Source organism: Nansenia antarctica, assembly GCF_963989245.1.
Source record: "Nansenia antarctica genome assembly, chromosome: 4".
Lineage (NCBI taxonomy): Eukaryota > Metazoa > Chordata > Actinopteri > Argentiniformes > Microstomatidae > Nansenia > Nansenia antarctica.
The window spans coordinates 20,334,239-20,351,996 of record NC_137689.1 but is presented as its reverse complement, the minus strand read 5'-3'; positions in this window follow the sequence as shown (position 1 = coordinate 20,351,996).

The following is a 17,758-nucleotide window of genomic DNA, read 5'->3' as shown; positions in this document are numbered from 1 at the left end:
AAAAAGATGCTAAAAAAGATCAGTAAGAACTGAGAACATATCAACAAATCACCCTGAGATAGTAATTTAACCTGTGTTCTGTTTCCAGTCTAAGATAGTAATTGAACTTGTGTTCTGTTTACAGGTCTTCAAATAATGACATATCGTGGCCTGGGAAGCATCACCAGGTAGGAACATGGGTTTACTTCATTTTGTGCTGGATTGAAGCGTTTTTGCCCGTGTGCAAACCCATTTGCCCGTGTGCAAATACCTGCAGCCTGCATTTACCTGCACAGTAGACCTGTTAGGTTGGCATTTATATTTACAGTAGACCTGTTAGGTTGGCATTTATATTTACAGTATACCTGTTAGGTTGGCATTTATATTTACAGTAGACCTGTTGACATTAATCACATGGCTAATTATTTCCAGAATTGTTCTCTCCTCAATTATGAGGTTTGTTTGAATAAGCAATGAAGTCCCGTTGATTGTGGAGGATTGCATTGTCTCTCCGGTGGTAAATGTGTTTTTTTGGCTTTTTTCATCTGAATTGGTAGTCATGGATGGGCACCCTTGGCCTTGGGACACCATAGAGGAAGAGTCAACATTCTCACTGTGTCTCTACTCACTGCTAACATATTAGAGACAAACAACACCACATACAGTACTCCAGGGCAAGTGAATAATCAGACGATTTTTAAATGGTAAAAATGACATGCAATTAAAACAGTTGGATTATCTTGTAATGATTTCATAAGGGCTTATTAGTACGCTGGCTTGATATTCACCAAATGAAGGTCATTAATGTATGCTAATTTCAATACATTTTGTGGGCTGGCACGAAGGAGTTATGCAAATGCTAAATTAGATATCTTGGTTCATGGGATGACACATTCTCTGACCTTGCAAGTATCTTCCCACCACCCCCCGAATTTTCGCGTTTTCAATTTCCTACAAATGCACCAAAGGGAATTGAAAGCGGTTTATGCTGTTGTTGAGCAGTGCTCATGCCGACGTTATTAATCCTGTTGCAGTTTAAACAGGAAATACATGTGTTGATGTTAGTTTGTGTCATCATTGCACAGCGGGAAAGCACCCCGGTACGGCGTGATAATCCTTCAAATAGGATGTGCTCTCACAGATACTGTCACAGCGAGCCGGATGAAAAGAGTGCGCTACGCAGAGGGCCTTGACTAGACATCTGTAAACCAGCAGAGAACAAATAGTCGCTTCTCTGCACCTTGATTTTAATTTTATCGGCCTGCCACTTGCTTCAAATCCCATGGTGCAAGAGCGCGCTAGTCATTCATTCACCTCAACATGTCTGAATCTCCACAATGGCAGAATGCATGAATAATAATCTCCCTATCTCACCACAGCCATTGAGAGTTGCCAAACACATCTCATATTCTTATGCAAAGCACCCTTCTGTTGTGTAAGAAGCTCTTTGTTCCAAGACAGCGCATTTCCTTTCCCCTCTTTCTAACCTGTCCCTCTTACTCTGCCTTTTACCTGTCAAAAGCTTTGATTACACCGGTGAGCTCTGCCATGTTGTGATGGTGAGTGAGCGGATGTTTTTGTCCCAGAGTTCATATTGATGGGAGAGAGATGGGGAGGCGAGGCAGGGCCCCAGCCGGCCTTAATCCTGCCATCACTCCCTCCAGAGGGACTCATGGGGTTTTCATGGCCAGTAATCACTGTGAATGGCAGGAGATGACATGCCCATGATGCTCTCTGGAGCCCCACAGAAATCGTCACCTCGTCATTACTGTTCTGTCCTCCATCATCTCTCCATCGCCTTCCTTTTCACACTTCCATCCCCCCACTTTATTTTGCTTTCCTCCATTTTCTATGTGTGTGTTGAAAGCCTTGGTCCCCTTTGATGCTCTCTTCTCTAATCTCCGATCATACTGAAGATCCTTGACAGGAGTGGCTTTCTCTCTCTGAAGAATATGTGTGTGATTAAGAGAAGGCTTTAGAATGGAGTTGATATTGTGTGTGTGTGTGTGTGTGTGTGTGTTGTCAAGTCATGTGTGTGTGTGTGTGTGTGCGTGCGCATGTGTTGTGTTTGTGTGTGTGTGTGTGTGTCTGGCAACAGTGAGATATGGCTCACAGCTTGCTGTGTTGTCACTCCTGCGGGAGGCCTCTAATTGCATATAAATGTGTGAGTTTAATAAAACGCAGAAAAGCAGCTAATGATGATTTATTGTCAAAACTGGAGAATGCTGTGTGCCTATGAGAGCCAGTGGGAACAGAGGCCGCTCCCAACGCCAAAAAAGGCTTCTAGTAGTAAAAACACACAACAGGAGTCTTCTAACACACAGTCAGACCTACAACCTTTATGGTACTAAATGTTCTCTCTAATAGTTCAGATGAAAATATTTAAATTTCCTATGTATATATATATAAAAAGATCATATAAATCCATCACTTTTATCAATATCCCTTACATAGCGATGTTGCACAGGCTTGTTGTTTTCGGTGGACCCCAGTAAGCAGTGTCAGTCTCGAGGTGTTACCTTTGGTTCAGGTGTTTAAGCCTATAGACTAATTAGTCGTAAATTATCTCCTGTGTGATGATTAAAGATCCACTGGGGCTTCATTAATCACCTTTTAGCTCTTGGCAGCAAGGGGGGCTTAATATACACGCATACGCACACACCACACACACACACACACACACACACACACACACACACACACACACAGCCATATGGAGTTCCATGGGGCCCACTTAAACAGAGAGTAGAGGTATACTATATGGGGCAGGGGGCGGTGAAGGAGAGAGAGGAAAACATTTATGACAACTGAACAAATAGCTCTGACTGTTTGTTGAGGCGTCCATACCTCACCTCCATGGGCCTCTCACCTGCACAGCTTTAGGACCTATCCATCCACATGAGTGGTGGCTTTTAGCAAATGGAAAAGGGTGATTTGGAGTTCATCTGTGTACCATAACCTTCAACCCCTTCAACAGCACTTCAAATCCCATAGAGCTCTCTGGTTTCCTGTACAATTTAAGCCCGTTTTTTCTGGCACGGAATAGCTACCATGTTGGGTCCTTTTGGACATGTGCATGGCCAGGACTGGAGTCCAGATGGCCTGTATGAATGGAGCTCTAGATTAAATAATAGAAAAAATACATATATTAAACTCTCATAATGGAATATACCCAAGTATTCGCTCCATGTTAACCCTTGTTACCCCATAGTGTTCACACTGTAGGGGTGGTTCACTCATTCTCTAAGTTGGAACACATCAACTGATTCATCTATCCATGAACCTGTGAAATCATCTTATGGCAGACAGCCACCGTGGCGTCAAAACTAATGTAGGCGGATGCTAAATGAAGGAGATCGGCCTGCTGTGAAATGTTACCTCCTCCGGGTGCTGAGAGGGTGTACTACACAGGGATTTGGGAGGGTTGGGGACCACTCATGAATGCCTTCATGCTGTCAGCTGAGTCTCTGCAATTAGTGTTCTCTCAGGAGCAAAGAGGACAGATTCTAAATGACTGCGCCTACTTTAAGTGTACAGCAGATGAATACCGTAATGAGTTCTGGTTTCGTGTTAGGTGAGATCCAATGTTTTTTTTTACAGCATGGAAAAGTCAAGCCAGGGTAAAAAGTCTTATGTGTTTTGAGTGAGTTGAGCTTGTGAGGGTGGAATTTGGCCCCAACTCAAACCCTTGTCCCTTAATGACCTAATGACTACATTGGCTGGTACCCCTCAGAAAAGAGTGCTGTGAAAATATCTGCATCAATTCAGCTGTAGAAAATACGATGTTGTTGAAACAAGACTCCTTTAATTGTACCCATGGAAATGGTCAGACCACAATCTAAATACGGTTATTAGAAATAATACAGAAACTATTTTGGTCTGTTAAAAAAAATACATTCACAATCATACAGATGCGAACACATGTGCACGATTCACCAGCAGAGGGCAATCATGAACCTGATCTTCCTTTCCTTTGGCAGATTTGTGCAGTACTGTACCTGATAGACAATTTTACAAATGGATTTTCTGTCCCTGAGAACCACTCAACGGAGAGGAAGAGTGTATGTTTTGCAGGGCTCAGGACCTCAGCAGGATATACACCAGCTCCTATACCAGTGGGAAGTTGAGCATTGAGCTAACAAAAACAATGGATCTCCCTTTGGCCTGGTGTCTATCAACAGGAGCATGCTAGATCACCATCCCTGAATCAATAAGCCCATTCTAAGCAATAAGCAATACAATAAGCCCAAGTCAACTGTCCATTTGACAGCACATCTCAGGAAAGTGGGAAAGTGGAGTCAAAGGGCTGACAACATATTTCCTCCCTCTGTTTGCTGTTTGTGTGTAATTGTCTTGTTCTATTGAACGCAGTCAGGATATAGTACAGCTGAGCAATATGGTACAACTCCGACTGGACCACATGGAAAGGTGCGTGTGTGTGTGTGCGTGCGCGTGCGTGTGTGTGTGTGTGTGTGTGTGCGTGTGTGTGTGTGTCTGTGTGTGCGCGTGTGTGTGTGTGTCTGTGTGCGTGTGTGTGTGTCTGAACACACTAATCCCTGTAGAGGATGTGGGGACACACTGGGGCGGTGCAGCCAGCTGTCCCAGCAGATGCTGAGACTAAAGGGGAGTTGGACACAGACACAGACACACACACACACACACACACACACACACACACACACACACACAGAGGGAGGAGGTCAGTCATTGTGCTTTTGTGGGTGTTTCTTTCTGTGTTAATAATGGTGTTCAGTGGTGTTTAGTGAATATGAAATGCAAAGTGAGCATACTGTTCATTCTGCGTCCTCCAGTACACACCAAACATCTCCCTAGTCTCTGCCTTTTGACATTTGGCTTGGAGTGTTATGCTACAGTATATGCTTGATATGGTGCAGAATGACAGGTCGTTCATGCAACCTCAAAGGACATGGATAAGACAAGATTCAGTGAAATGTAATCATAGCTTCATCAGAACGTACAGGACAGAAACACAACATCAGATTAGATTCGATTCAACTTTATTGTCATTGCAGAGTACAAGTACCAGACAACGAAATGCAGCGACATGGCTCCAGAACAAACTATCACCCTGACCTCTATTTCACTTTCAATATTCTCAGCTAGTAATACATTAACATGTATGGCTAGCTTTGAGCTTGGAGGGTTTAATTGAACTCTCCTTTGTCCACATTTTAAAAGGGAGAGACAAAGGGGTGGAGGAAGGAAGAGTTGCTGGAGGGGATGGCTGAGGCGTGTGTACCATGCTAAATCACATCGTAAGAGAAAAAGAAAAAACCCTGTCTCTCTGGGCAATTCTGGATCAAAGAGAGACCATCACACAGCTTGTTAGAAGTAACCATACACACACACACACACACACACACACACACACACATATGCACACACACATCTACACCTGTAAACACACACGCGCATGCACAAACGCACACACACACACACACACACCACACACACACACACACCCACACACACACACAAACGTACGCATGCATGCACATGTGCACGCACACACACCCACCCAAACCCACACCTACACACACACACACACACACACACACACACACACACACACACACACACATACCACGTGTATCCAACAGGGCACAGTCTCCCCATCACTCGGCACACAAGATCAAACAGCTGCAGTCAGCTCTCCCTTGAATGGAAGACACTACCCGACCCCGTGTGCAATACCACATCATTATTCTCCTACTGTTTCTTACTCCCTCCTTTCAGTGGGAGTACTAGTCATTACGTTTCCTCATGAAAAGACACCACAACAAGGCAGGTGACTTTACCAAAACCAGACACTGATCCTATTGTCCTGCCATGTGTCTCTCAGAAGCTCCTCCCAATAGATTGGCAGCTCGACACCTCTGAGTTCCTGAAGTGTCTGGTCGATAATGTTTTTACACTGTTTTAAGCATCGATTGCTCAGATTTAATTGTCTCCGTGAGTATGCGCTGGGCGAGAGGAATGAATCGCGCGTTGGGCTATTGAACAAGGGGAGAAAGGTCAGGCCCATCACAATGCAGAATCAATGGCAAATGGGTGTAATTTGTAATTGATCCCATCGACTAATTGGTTGTGCTCCAATTACGCTGATTATATTTCCCGCGTGAGCGAGCACATGACACTGTCGGAGGTCCGGGTGTGGGAATAACAAATCGTCCCCGTGGCATCTCCACAGCATCTTTAGAGAAAACATGATTCATAACATGACATAACACTTGACCAGTTGTACGTACAGTATGTATTGTGGAAGTTATGTCGCAGGGCTGCAGTGCAGATATGATTTCTCAGACTTAGCCTAACCTACCCACTCCTGTGGTGATATGGACATAATATACAGGAAGAGCCGCTGTTGAATAATGCTCCCTTCCGGACCGGAGTCTCTTTGTATCCCCCCAAGCCCTCTCTCCCCATCTCTCCTCTCCTATGGCCCCTACAGAGCTCACAGACCCCTCCCTCCCTTTCCCCCCCCTGCCTCTCCTCCAATCACACGCTCGGCAGCCCAGCGCAGGACTGTGGGGGTTGCAGAGGAGAGGGGGGAGAGGAGAAGATTTATGGCCGAAATTAAACGCGGAGACACGCACATCAGGAGAGCAGAGGTGAGGGGGATCAGGAGCGTAGAGAACTGGGGAGGCGTGGGACTGCCATAGCTCATGAATCCTAATGCTGGCTCACTTATGAATCACTGTTCTAAAGGGGAGAGGAATGACAATTCTGGATGGATGATGAATTAGAAATGGCTCTCCTTCCTCTCTCTCCAAACCTGTTGGAGGAATGCACAAACTCTGCCAGGAGGTATTATTAAAGTTTCTAGGCTGGGGAGTTATGGCTGTACTGTACTGCTGTTAGAGAGGACTTTGCGAAGTGATAGTTGAACTTGAAAAGAGATAAAAGATAACAATAGCTTTTCATAATGGATGCTGTTTGTAAAGCTGACAGAAGGGGCTATGCCTGGGAAATCACACATCTCTCTGCCATCAAGAAGACAGGTCATGCACATCAGAGGCCCAGCCACTGTGATTCATCTCCTGGGCTGATCATCACTATTCTATCACACCATCACCTCTCATCTCCATCATTTGTCTCGTCTGTCATATGCAAATGCTGCCACTCTGGATATTAACTGGTTGGCTTTCTAAGAAAAAAAAGAAAAAAAACGGTGCCAATGATGAATGCCTCATCCAAACAAAGGCCTTTCCTTAGAATAGAGGGAAACATAAAGAGACAAAAAAAAGGAGAAGTCGGCTCGGACCGTCCGTCCTTTCAAATGGCTCCCGTTCACCGTCCCCATAGATCTTCACCAGGCCAGGTGTGGCATGACGCCAGTGTTTTTTTATTTAGTTATTTATTTTATTTCTCCAGACAGTCAGTCGTTTTGTCTGGCTGTCATGCGTTCAGCCTCTCAGTAACAGGATGTTATCAGCTTTTGGCGCTAACGAGGGCGTCTGGCTCCCCTCAGGTAAAGGTCAGGCCTAGAGCCGAGGCCTGTCCTATTCACAGCCCCCCCCCCCCCCATCTCTCCTCTGGCCGCTACAGCAGAGATTCCCCGTCCCAAACACTGGCACCGCCCCCCCCTGGGCACCGCTCTACGCTCTGGCACTGTGAGTTTGACACTATTCATCTCCTGATCGTTATTCTGGCTTTGTCTCAGCCTAAATCAGCTCTGTCTATTCTCCTGGGGCCCTGCTGTGTTTGGATACCAGGGAGAAGCAGGTGATTCTGTATTGGCAGGTGAATCGAATGGGGCACAATTCATTTCTAACGGACAGTTTGACAGTGCTGCAGTACCGAAACACTACCTGACTTTTAATCATTTTGGACAAAATGACATTTTCCTGGTGAGGAGAAACGTGTTAAAAATGTTACAAATGTTAAAAATGTTTAAATCATCTCAGGACATTAAACTGACCTTGGCATGCCTTATCTTTGGTCTGAAGGCAATTAGCTACAGTTTTGCATTTATATTTAATTTGTTGGATTGTATCTCCAAATTCAAAACAGGTCAATTTGATGATACGTTGTATTTCGATATCCCAGATATTGAACCAGTCACGTGTATGTTTCAGCTCAACTCTCTCTGTATAATTAATAATCTAATTTAATGATAATGTAATCTCTCTCTCTCTCTCTCTCTCTCTCTCTCTCTCTCTCTCTCTCTCTCTCTCTCTCTCTCACCCTTCAATAAATCAATCAATCAAATTGATTTGTATAGTACTTATTACATAGACAGATGTCACAACAAAACTGCTTCACAACAAAACAACATAAACAAGAACTACAATCCAAACAATAGGATCTAACACCCAAACCATAGACCCGCCCCCCAAAAAGTCCTCCCCCCCACCCTCCCTCTCTCTTCCCTCTGACATCACAACATTGTTCTGAAAAACAGCACCATAATTACTGACAGAGAAGAGGAGGGCGAGGCGGCTGCTGGGAGCGTATCGACCGCCTGACGGGGGGTTTTGTTTGGGTTTTCATGAGGGAGGCCGCGCTCCTCGAGGGGGTAAATTAAGAGCCAGTCTCCATGCATGAGTGGATGTGAGTTTGGGATCCCTGAAGCCCACTCTGCTCAGGATGACTGTGCCTGGGTATCGCCTCGGGTGGGTCTGCCAGGTGGAGTGCTGGGGAGGGGCTGCTCACTGTAGCTCACATGCCACCCAGGAGAGGGACGGTTACCCGGGCAACTGCGTGATTGACAGTTACTAGCTTGTGGTGATCTAGCCTGGCACTGCATCAGTAATGGGAGGGGAGGCTTATGATGCTAAAGATTGCATTAGATGGATTATACCTGGTCGATATTTTGCACAATAGAAGGCACAACACAGAAGTTACAGTTTCTTTCTTGAATGCTGTGTGTATGTCTGTGTGCGTGCGTGCACTCATGTCTATATGTGTGTGTGTGCATGCTTGACTGCGCATGTGCATTGTGAATGTTTGCTAATGCAGAGAGAAAAGTTGAAACCCAGGTTGGGGGAATACATTTTTTAGTATCTCCAAAACCCGCAGCATCTCTCGAAGCGAAATGAGGAAAACCTGAATGTACTCAGAGAAGTGGGATTGAAAGCAGACACTGCTGACACCTTGTGACAGGGCTCATCTGGTCACAGAGCAGAGACAGCATTGAGAGGAGACAAGCTAGACGGCTGCATTCAATCACTGTCGGTAACAAAATACAGTTATTGAGTGTTGAGCTGTCTCTCAGGCCCACGTAGAAGAGGAGCACTCACAGAATGCATTTTAACAGATTGAGGTGTTAAGCTTTTACAGATTGCCTTATGAATTATTTATCAATCAAGAAGGTACTTAATCCATTACAAAATTCATGATTCATGATTATTTTGCCCGAAAGGGAGTTTGTAGTTACTACTTGGTAATAGGATTGCAATTTGGAGCCATCCCACCTCTACTGTTCTGAGGAACAAGTTGGGGTGTAAATGTAAATGGGGTAGGGTAATGGTTATTGTATTTGACAGGATCAGAGAAGGTGACCACATAAATCCACGACATCTTTCGTGCAAGATCTGGTGCAGGCTAGTTTGAGGATGATGATTTAAAAGCGCAGCTGTGAATCCAGAATATTCTGTCCAACAATCGTTCCACAGTGTAAAAGGCAGAAGGATTCTTATCACTCTCCGATTATGTTTTAAATCTTATTTTCCTTCCCTAAAAAGTGCATAATGTGCAGTGAATGCCATAACAGGTTTTTCTTGTTCCTGTTGGAAGTCATGTCTGGTTTTTGAGGGATTCACCTGCTGCTGATCTGTCTGAGGAAAAGCCCCTTATTCTCTAATCTGGTTCGTGCTTCATTTTTATCTGACGCTCAGCAAAATCCACAGTGTTGGGCAATGTAATCATAAAGCTGTGGAGCTTAGAGAAATGGCTGAACACTCCATTCTCCAGCCTCTGGTACGGCCTTTCTGTAAGTACAGGATAGTCCTGTAATTTATCCTCTCTCAATCGCCAAGGCAACTTTTTGACACATACTTACTTTTCAAGTATACAGTACAGGCACACGCAAACACACACATGCACTCACGGAGGCAAACGCACACGCACGCACGCAAACACAGACATACACACACACACAATCAAGCAGGTTATTGTTTAGGTATAGGCAGTGGATGACTTTGTCATTAGGAAGTGGATTTCTCAGCTGCCTTGTGATTATCCACAGTCATTAACGTGGAAAGCAGGGCACGCCAACGGGGGGGGGGGGGGGGGGGTATTGCTGTAGCCCATGCAGTGATCCATTGACAGTCCACATCCCTGTAGGGTGGCCCTGACTTCTGCTGAGTTAGGTCTGGAATGTCTGTGCTGCTAATCGAATAAAAACGGTAAATAGTGTTAGCCAGTAGCCAGAACACTCTCTGCTGACATCGCAAATCAGGTCTTTAAACCTCCACTTTGACCTTCTTGAAGGATTCACGTGTTTGACGGCCGCACGTCTGCGTGTGTGTGTAGTGTGTGTAGTGTGTGCATAGTGTGTGTGTAGTGTGTGTGTGTAGTGTGCATGTGTGTTGTGTGTAGTGTGTGTAGTGTGTGTGTGTGTGTGTGTAGTGTGTGTAGTGTGTGTGTGTGTGTGTGTGTGTGTGTGTGTGTGTGTGTGTGTGTGTGTGTAGTGTGTGTGTGTGTGTTTTTTGTGTTTGTGTTGGGGAGGTAGAGGGACAGAGAGAGAGAGAGAGTCAGAATAGATTGAATGTGTGCAGTGGCTAACATTATATAAAAAAAGAGAGGATAGCTTTGTCGGCAGCTTGATGGTAAGAATTGGAGTGAATGTGAGATGATGGGATGTGACACCTTGCTGAATGGGTGGATGTGAAGGTCAGGGGGATAGGATGAATAACTCCTCTTCTCGTATGGAAGAGGCACCTATAGAGCTTTATCAGTGCTACCAGCAATGGAGGCAATCACAGAGATTTACTGATCAGCTTTACCTGGGGAAGTCAGAGAGAGAGAGAGAGAGGGAGAGGGAGGGAGAGAGAAAGAGAGAGAGAGAGTCACAGAGGGCTTTTCCTCTCCTCCATTGTCGACTGCACCTTCACAGCAGGGGAGGCTGGTGGATCGGAGCATGGACTAATCTGTGACTCTCTCTCTCTCTCTCTCTCTGATTTCTGCCTCCCCTGCTTCACACCCATACGAGGTGAGGGCCTAGCAGCCTTGCATGTGCCATGGATGACATCACCACGCCGCCGCAATGCTCCGGCTCACGTAACACGTTTGTGTCATTCCGCGCTTTAAGTGAGGGGATTGAGAATACATTCAGATAGCAAAGATGGTATAAATGCCCCAAATGCTCTTCCCCTTCCTTCCGGGAACCTCTTTGGTGTGTGAGAGGGTGCTTGGGCAGAGTACACCTGATCACTGTGACTGAGTGAGAGATGACCTCTCCAGGTACAAGCCCACTGGATGAAATGGAGGCTGGATGTACTGGACTGTTCTGTAGGTCACCCTCAGAAAGGGTATCCGCTAGCAACCAGATAGAGTGGAGCAATGCAATTATAAATGGGTGTGTTGGATGAGTTCCAAGCCTGTAGGAAAATACCGTACCTCTGACATTGACCAGGTGCGCTACCTACACTACCGCCATGTCTTTATAATGACGAACACTTTGAGATAGGGTTTTATAGACGATGTCTCTTAACACTAGAACAGCTCTTTTTTTCTTTATTTTTTTACCTTTATTTAACCAGATAAGTCAATTGAGAACCAATTCTCATTTACAATGACGATCTGGCCAATTGGCAGAACAGAGCCAAGTCTATACACAAAACACAACACACACTGCCTTTTTTACCTACTAAAAGAGCCGCCTCTTTGCAATGCTAAGCTGCTATTTACACACAACGACCACTAGTTGGCCGCTTGTAAATTAGCCTGCTTCCTACACAGCATTTTATTATTTATTTTTTTAAAGTAATTTTTTCTGAGTGGGGCAGTCCCACTCATATTTTTCATTTTTATTGACAGGACAGTATATAATATGACAGGAAGGATGGGTGAGAGAGAGAGGAGGGATGACATGCAGGATATGTCCCCGGCCGGAATCGAACCGGGGACCCTGCGAGCAAAATAGCTTTATATTAGCTTATCCTGATGTGATTTTAAAAATGTAAGGATACTACCGGTAATATTATAACCCCCCCGAAACAGACTTGCAGTGTTGGACATAATGGGCCAGTTTCACAGACAAGGCTTAAGCCTAATCCTGGACTAAAAAGCATCTTCAATGGAGATTTTACATTGAAAGTGTGATTTAGTCCAGGACTAGGCTTAAGCCTTGTCTGTGAAACCGGCCCTAGGTGTTGTGTGTCTGCATGCATGCACGATTCGAAGATTCTTTTACTGTGCTACACTGGTCTCTGTGTTCTACCATGTCTCTTACATATTTCCTATACTACTAATTTCCATATATTACTGTTTATTTTTACTGTATTGTTGTATTTTCATTATATTATGTACACCTTGTCTTGCAATTTTGCAGAAAGGCGTTCTATAAATAAAGTCTGATTTGATTTAGAACACCCCTGGCAGTCACACCATGTGTGTATGCAAACCCAGTGCCATTAGGAAGCTTTTAGAAGGCTTGAATGTTCCATACTAGACCTTTAAGTGCCTAGATGTATGGCTTGTATGGAAGGGTTTTCATTGTTTTCAATGAGGCACCACAACTACCTGCCCAATCTAGAACATTCATACGTATATAATGGCTGCACTTTCAACCGTGAATAAGATTCACATGTTAACTATTCAAAACTGCGGATATTAATTGTGTTTGTTGTGAGGAGAGCCCCCGAATGAACAAACTAAGCCATTGAAGAGTATTCAAGTGAAAACATTTGATTTGTCTAATTAACGTGCAACCGTGTATATAGGGACATGTGAGCAAGATAAGAGATGGGAGTACATCAGTCATACAGCACAATTAGAGTTCAAATAGAAATGAATGGCTAGATAAGAACTACATTAGCAGGGGTAACAACAGGAACCAAGACGGCATATTGAATATTGACACAATGAGCGCAGAGAATGACGGACTCATTTCCATATTAGTGTGACATGGTAAATGGGCTAGAACGACAGAAGCTGAAATTGGTGGGGGAACACAACAGACAGATAGTGCCTCTCTTTCTTTCTTTCTTTCTTTCTTTCCTTCTTTCTTTCTTTCTTTCTCTCTCTATCTCATACTCATACCTACACATTCTCTGTCTGTGCATGCATGGGCATATGTATCTTGTTCTGTCTCACACACACTCTCTTTCAATTCAATTTCAATTTCAATTTAAAGGGCTTTATTGGCATGGGGAACATACGTTTACATTGCCAAAGCAAGTGTGAAAATAAAAAACACAAAACAAAAAAGAATGTAATGTAATGTAACGACTATAGAGTAAAGAAATTATTAAACAGGGCTGTGTATAGCTATGTATAGTATACAGGTAGATAAGGATAACATAAAATAGAAAAGTGTGGACATTTTATTAAAGTTTGGCAGTTTAAAAATATGAATACAAATAAAAACATTATATACAGAGATCTGCATAGATCAAACAGTCTGCAAATAACGCAGATACATATTTACAGTTTTTACGGTGGTTGTGTTCCATTGGACGTCCTTTTCCTGTTGTCATCACCAGAGTGGATTGTTTTCTCCTGTGCTCTGTCTTCCTCAAAGGAGCTCATGTTGCCCTGGATCATCACTGTTCCTGTCTTGTAGAGCTTTATAGTGGTTTGTTCATCATGTGTTGATGTTTTTTTTGTGTCCACCCACTACTAAAACCCTCTTTTGGGTAGTGATCTATTATGGCAGCGTGCCATGCTTGGGGATTGTTGGTGTGGAAAAAATTGCTTTCATTTGTTTCCATTTTTCATACAGTCAGTGTCTCTGATCTGCTGTTAAGGAGCTCATTTTCTACTTCTTCCTTGCAGATTCATTTTTAGCTGGAAACACTTTGGTGGCTTGCTGTGTGGAGGTGTGTAGAGTTCAAGGAAGGGGAGAATTTGTACTTGTGGAGAGGGTATGGGCTTCCTTTGTTAAGATTTGAAGTGGTTTCACACCTTTCGTCTTCACACCTCAGGGTTACTTGAGGTTATATAGAGTCAACTCTATACTGCCAAGAAAATTCACTATTGTTAGAAAATCAATTGGCTTTAACCTGTCTCAAATTTTCCTGCGAGAAACTCTTTCCTCTATTCCCATCCAGTGAAGATATGCAGCCATGTTGTTATTAAAACTGAAATAAACCTAACGTAAACCTCCTCCAGGGGTGGTTTAAATATACAGTGGGGAAAATTTCACCCCCTGCTGATTTTGGGAGTTTACCCCCTTACAAAGAAATGAACAGTCTCTAATTGTATTGGTAGGTTCATTTTAACAGTGAGAGACAGAATAAAAGAAGACATCTCAGAAATTCGCATTATATGAATTTTGAAAAACGTATTTGTGTTTTATTGAGTAAAATTTAGTAATTGAGTAGTTTTTCACCCCCTAGCAAAACATGACTCAGTACTTGGTGGTGAAACCCTTGTTGACAAGCACAGCGGTCAGGCGTTTCTTGTAGTTTGTCACCATATTTGCGCAGATCCCAGGAGGGATTTTGGCCCACTCCGCTTTGCAGATCCTCTCCAAATCCTTAAGGTTCAGCTCCCTCCACAGATTTTCTATGGGATTAAGGTCCGGAGACTGACTAGGCCACTCCACGACCTTAATGTGCTTCTTCTTTTTGAGTAGTAAATTATGTTCTTCCAACTGGACCCTGGATTTGGCATAGATTATTGTTTCTTATGATTACTGATGGATAGATGATTCACTTAGACAGATATATCTATTGTAAATCGATTTGCATGAAGGCTTCGGTTAAATGTAAAAAAAACAAAAACGTTAAATTAAATCAAGTCTCAAACACGCAACCTTCCGAATTCTAGCTGGCTGCCTTAACCACTGCGCCAGCCACACCACTATGACAATGGCAATGCAAGTTGATAGAGATACCTATTTATTTTTTAAATGTTTGTACACTTTTTTATTTATCTATCTATCTATCTATCTATCACACTTTCAAAATATCAAGTTATCTATCTATCACACAGTCAAACTATCTATCTATCTATCTCATAAAAAGTGGGAACTAATATTTCCTAAAAGACACTTGAGGAACTGTCATTCGGGATGTAGTTTCCGCCTGTGAGAGATTTTTTGATGCACGCATTACCTAAACCAGCCTGTAAGTCTGCTCGGGACCAGAATTACTCAGAAGGATTATTTGAGCCACATTGATGGAACCGACCGCAAGCTTAAATTAGCGCCCGAATCTGATTTAAACCTGGATCAGAGTTAATCGCCTTTAGTGGAACAGGGCCCAGGTCTACAATCTTGTCCCTGATGTCCTTAGACAACTCTTTGGTCTTGCCCATGGTGGAGAGGTTAGAATCTGATTGATTGATTGATTCTGTGGACAGGTGTCTTTTATACAGGTAATGAGTTGAGATTAGGAGTACTTCCTTAAAGTGAGAGGACTAATCTGTGTGCCTCATGGTCACATAACCGGTCTGTGGGAGCCAGAATTCTTGCTGGTTTTCATCTAATGTGATTTTCTGGGATTTATTTTGCCCCTCACTGTTAAAATGAACCTACCATTAACATTATAGACTGTTAATTTCTTTGTAAGGGGGTAAACTCACAGAATCAACAGGGGGTAAAATACTTATTTTCCCCACTGTAACTGTTAATCCATCTTTAAACTAGGTTTAAAATTATACTCAATATTAATACTAGTGCAACAGGTGTGTGTGCGTGTGTGCGTGTGTGCGTGAGTGTGTGCATGAGTGTGTGCGTGCGCCTTTGCCTTTATAGTCCCCAACAATAGCAAACGTTCTCAGGCAGAATAAGTGAGGGACAGAGAGAGAATTATGTCTCGACTTTTTCCCCCTCCGCCCTTTATTTCACCAATGCATCAGTATCCAGTCCAAACACACACATGGAGACAGGTCTCTGAGTGCTCATGGCTTCTAACTGCTTTCAAAGCCTGCAGGAGCACTTCATTCTTCCCTTAGAAAATGGTTCTACGGCAGCTCAAAGTGCCGGGTGCAGCCAGGGACTGGCTTTAGGAGGGAGAGAATGTAATCCATTATTCCAACAGTAGCAATCAACCGTCGTGAAGCACGGAGGGAGACCTCTCTCTGATAGAAACCAAAGAAGATAACATGCTAAGAATACCAATCAGTGCCTCAATCACCATTCCTGTGCAGTGTGATATCTGGTTCCATCTAAATGACAGGAAGTTATTTGGAGTATACTTAGATATGCTCAGGCAATCATGTAATGCAATCATTGACTTGGGAGGATATTGGGTAAACATAAGCGTAATGAATATTGCCAAATTAAAACTAAATGTCAGTCCACAACATATTCAACTAATGAGTCCACTCACTAGCTGTAATGATATTTGTACGACTTAGATGGTATCAAGGTATGGTGGGTGGGATCAAATCGAGCACCCCAATCAATGTGATTGTGATGGGTGAAACTTATTAAGTAAATCCTACTGCAGGAACCCCAGGGGTGGTCTTGTTGTTGCCATGGATTGCTAATCTCTTGCATTGAAAACCATGTCGTACAGTACGTGCTCCACTTCAAGTGCGTGTCAATCATAATTAGAGGAGGTATTAATCACTCAGGCACTTAATTAAGAAGAAGAACAACGGTACAGCCTTTTTTCTCTTTGTCCAGGAAGGGATAGGGGTGGGGCGGGGGGGGGTTGGGGGTGGGGGTGTTCATTATCACAGGCGGTCACAACGGGGGTGTTTTCAGTTCTGCTGGACTCTGACCCTATGAAGGCAAGGGGAAGTAAGGGCTATTAAAGACGGCTCGATGTGTTTGAAATTGTCTAATTGTGTCTGGGTAATGATCTCCCGTGTTGGCGGCAAAGTGCTTTCAATTAATGATGTTGTTGTTCTTTGGTTGTCTGAAAGGGCTCATCTTTACTGACCTCTCATCGATCAGCAGGAAAGACAACGTGTCAGCTCAAAATAATATGTCAGATTGTTTTGTTGCTGTTCTGTGAGAGAGAGAGAGAGAGAGAGAGAGAGAGAGAGAGAGAGAGAGAGAGAGAGGGAGAGAGAGAGAGAGAGAGAGAGAGAGAGGGAGAAAGAGAGAGAGAGAACACAAGAGAGATAGAGAGAGGTTCATTTGAATGCATTGAAGGACGGATAGAGGGATGGACAGAGAGGCGAGCGTAGATGGATGAATGGCTCGACAGATGAAAATATAGAGAGTTAAAGCGTGATGGATGAGTTGACGGTCAACACGGAGAGACGGTTGGACACGGTCAAAGTGATGGATACACATGGTTATGGCAGCTATATCACCAGAGAGGTAGACAGAGAGCAGGGCGGTCTGGTCCACAATCAAAGTATTGTATTTCACTTCTCTCTGTGTCGTAATGATGAAACATGACTATGGAGGCCACACAAACAACGGCGATACCGTTGGTAGCACACGACAGTGCACACTCAACGTCGCTATCCGTATTGACCTCTAAGCTGCTTGTGCTGTAGATGTTAAACACATGACATTCTGTTCTAGGAGGTGGACATCTAAATTGGCCAGCAGAGTTGAGGGGGTGGGGGCAGGGGGGGTGAGGCAGTGCTAGTCATGTTGTTAGTCAGCCTTGTTCAGCCTGTGTGGTCTCGACAGTGACAGGTCTTAGTCTCAGCCACTCGACACGGATGGCCTCAGGTAATCCTT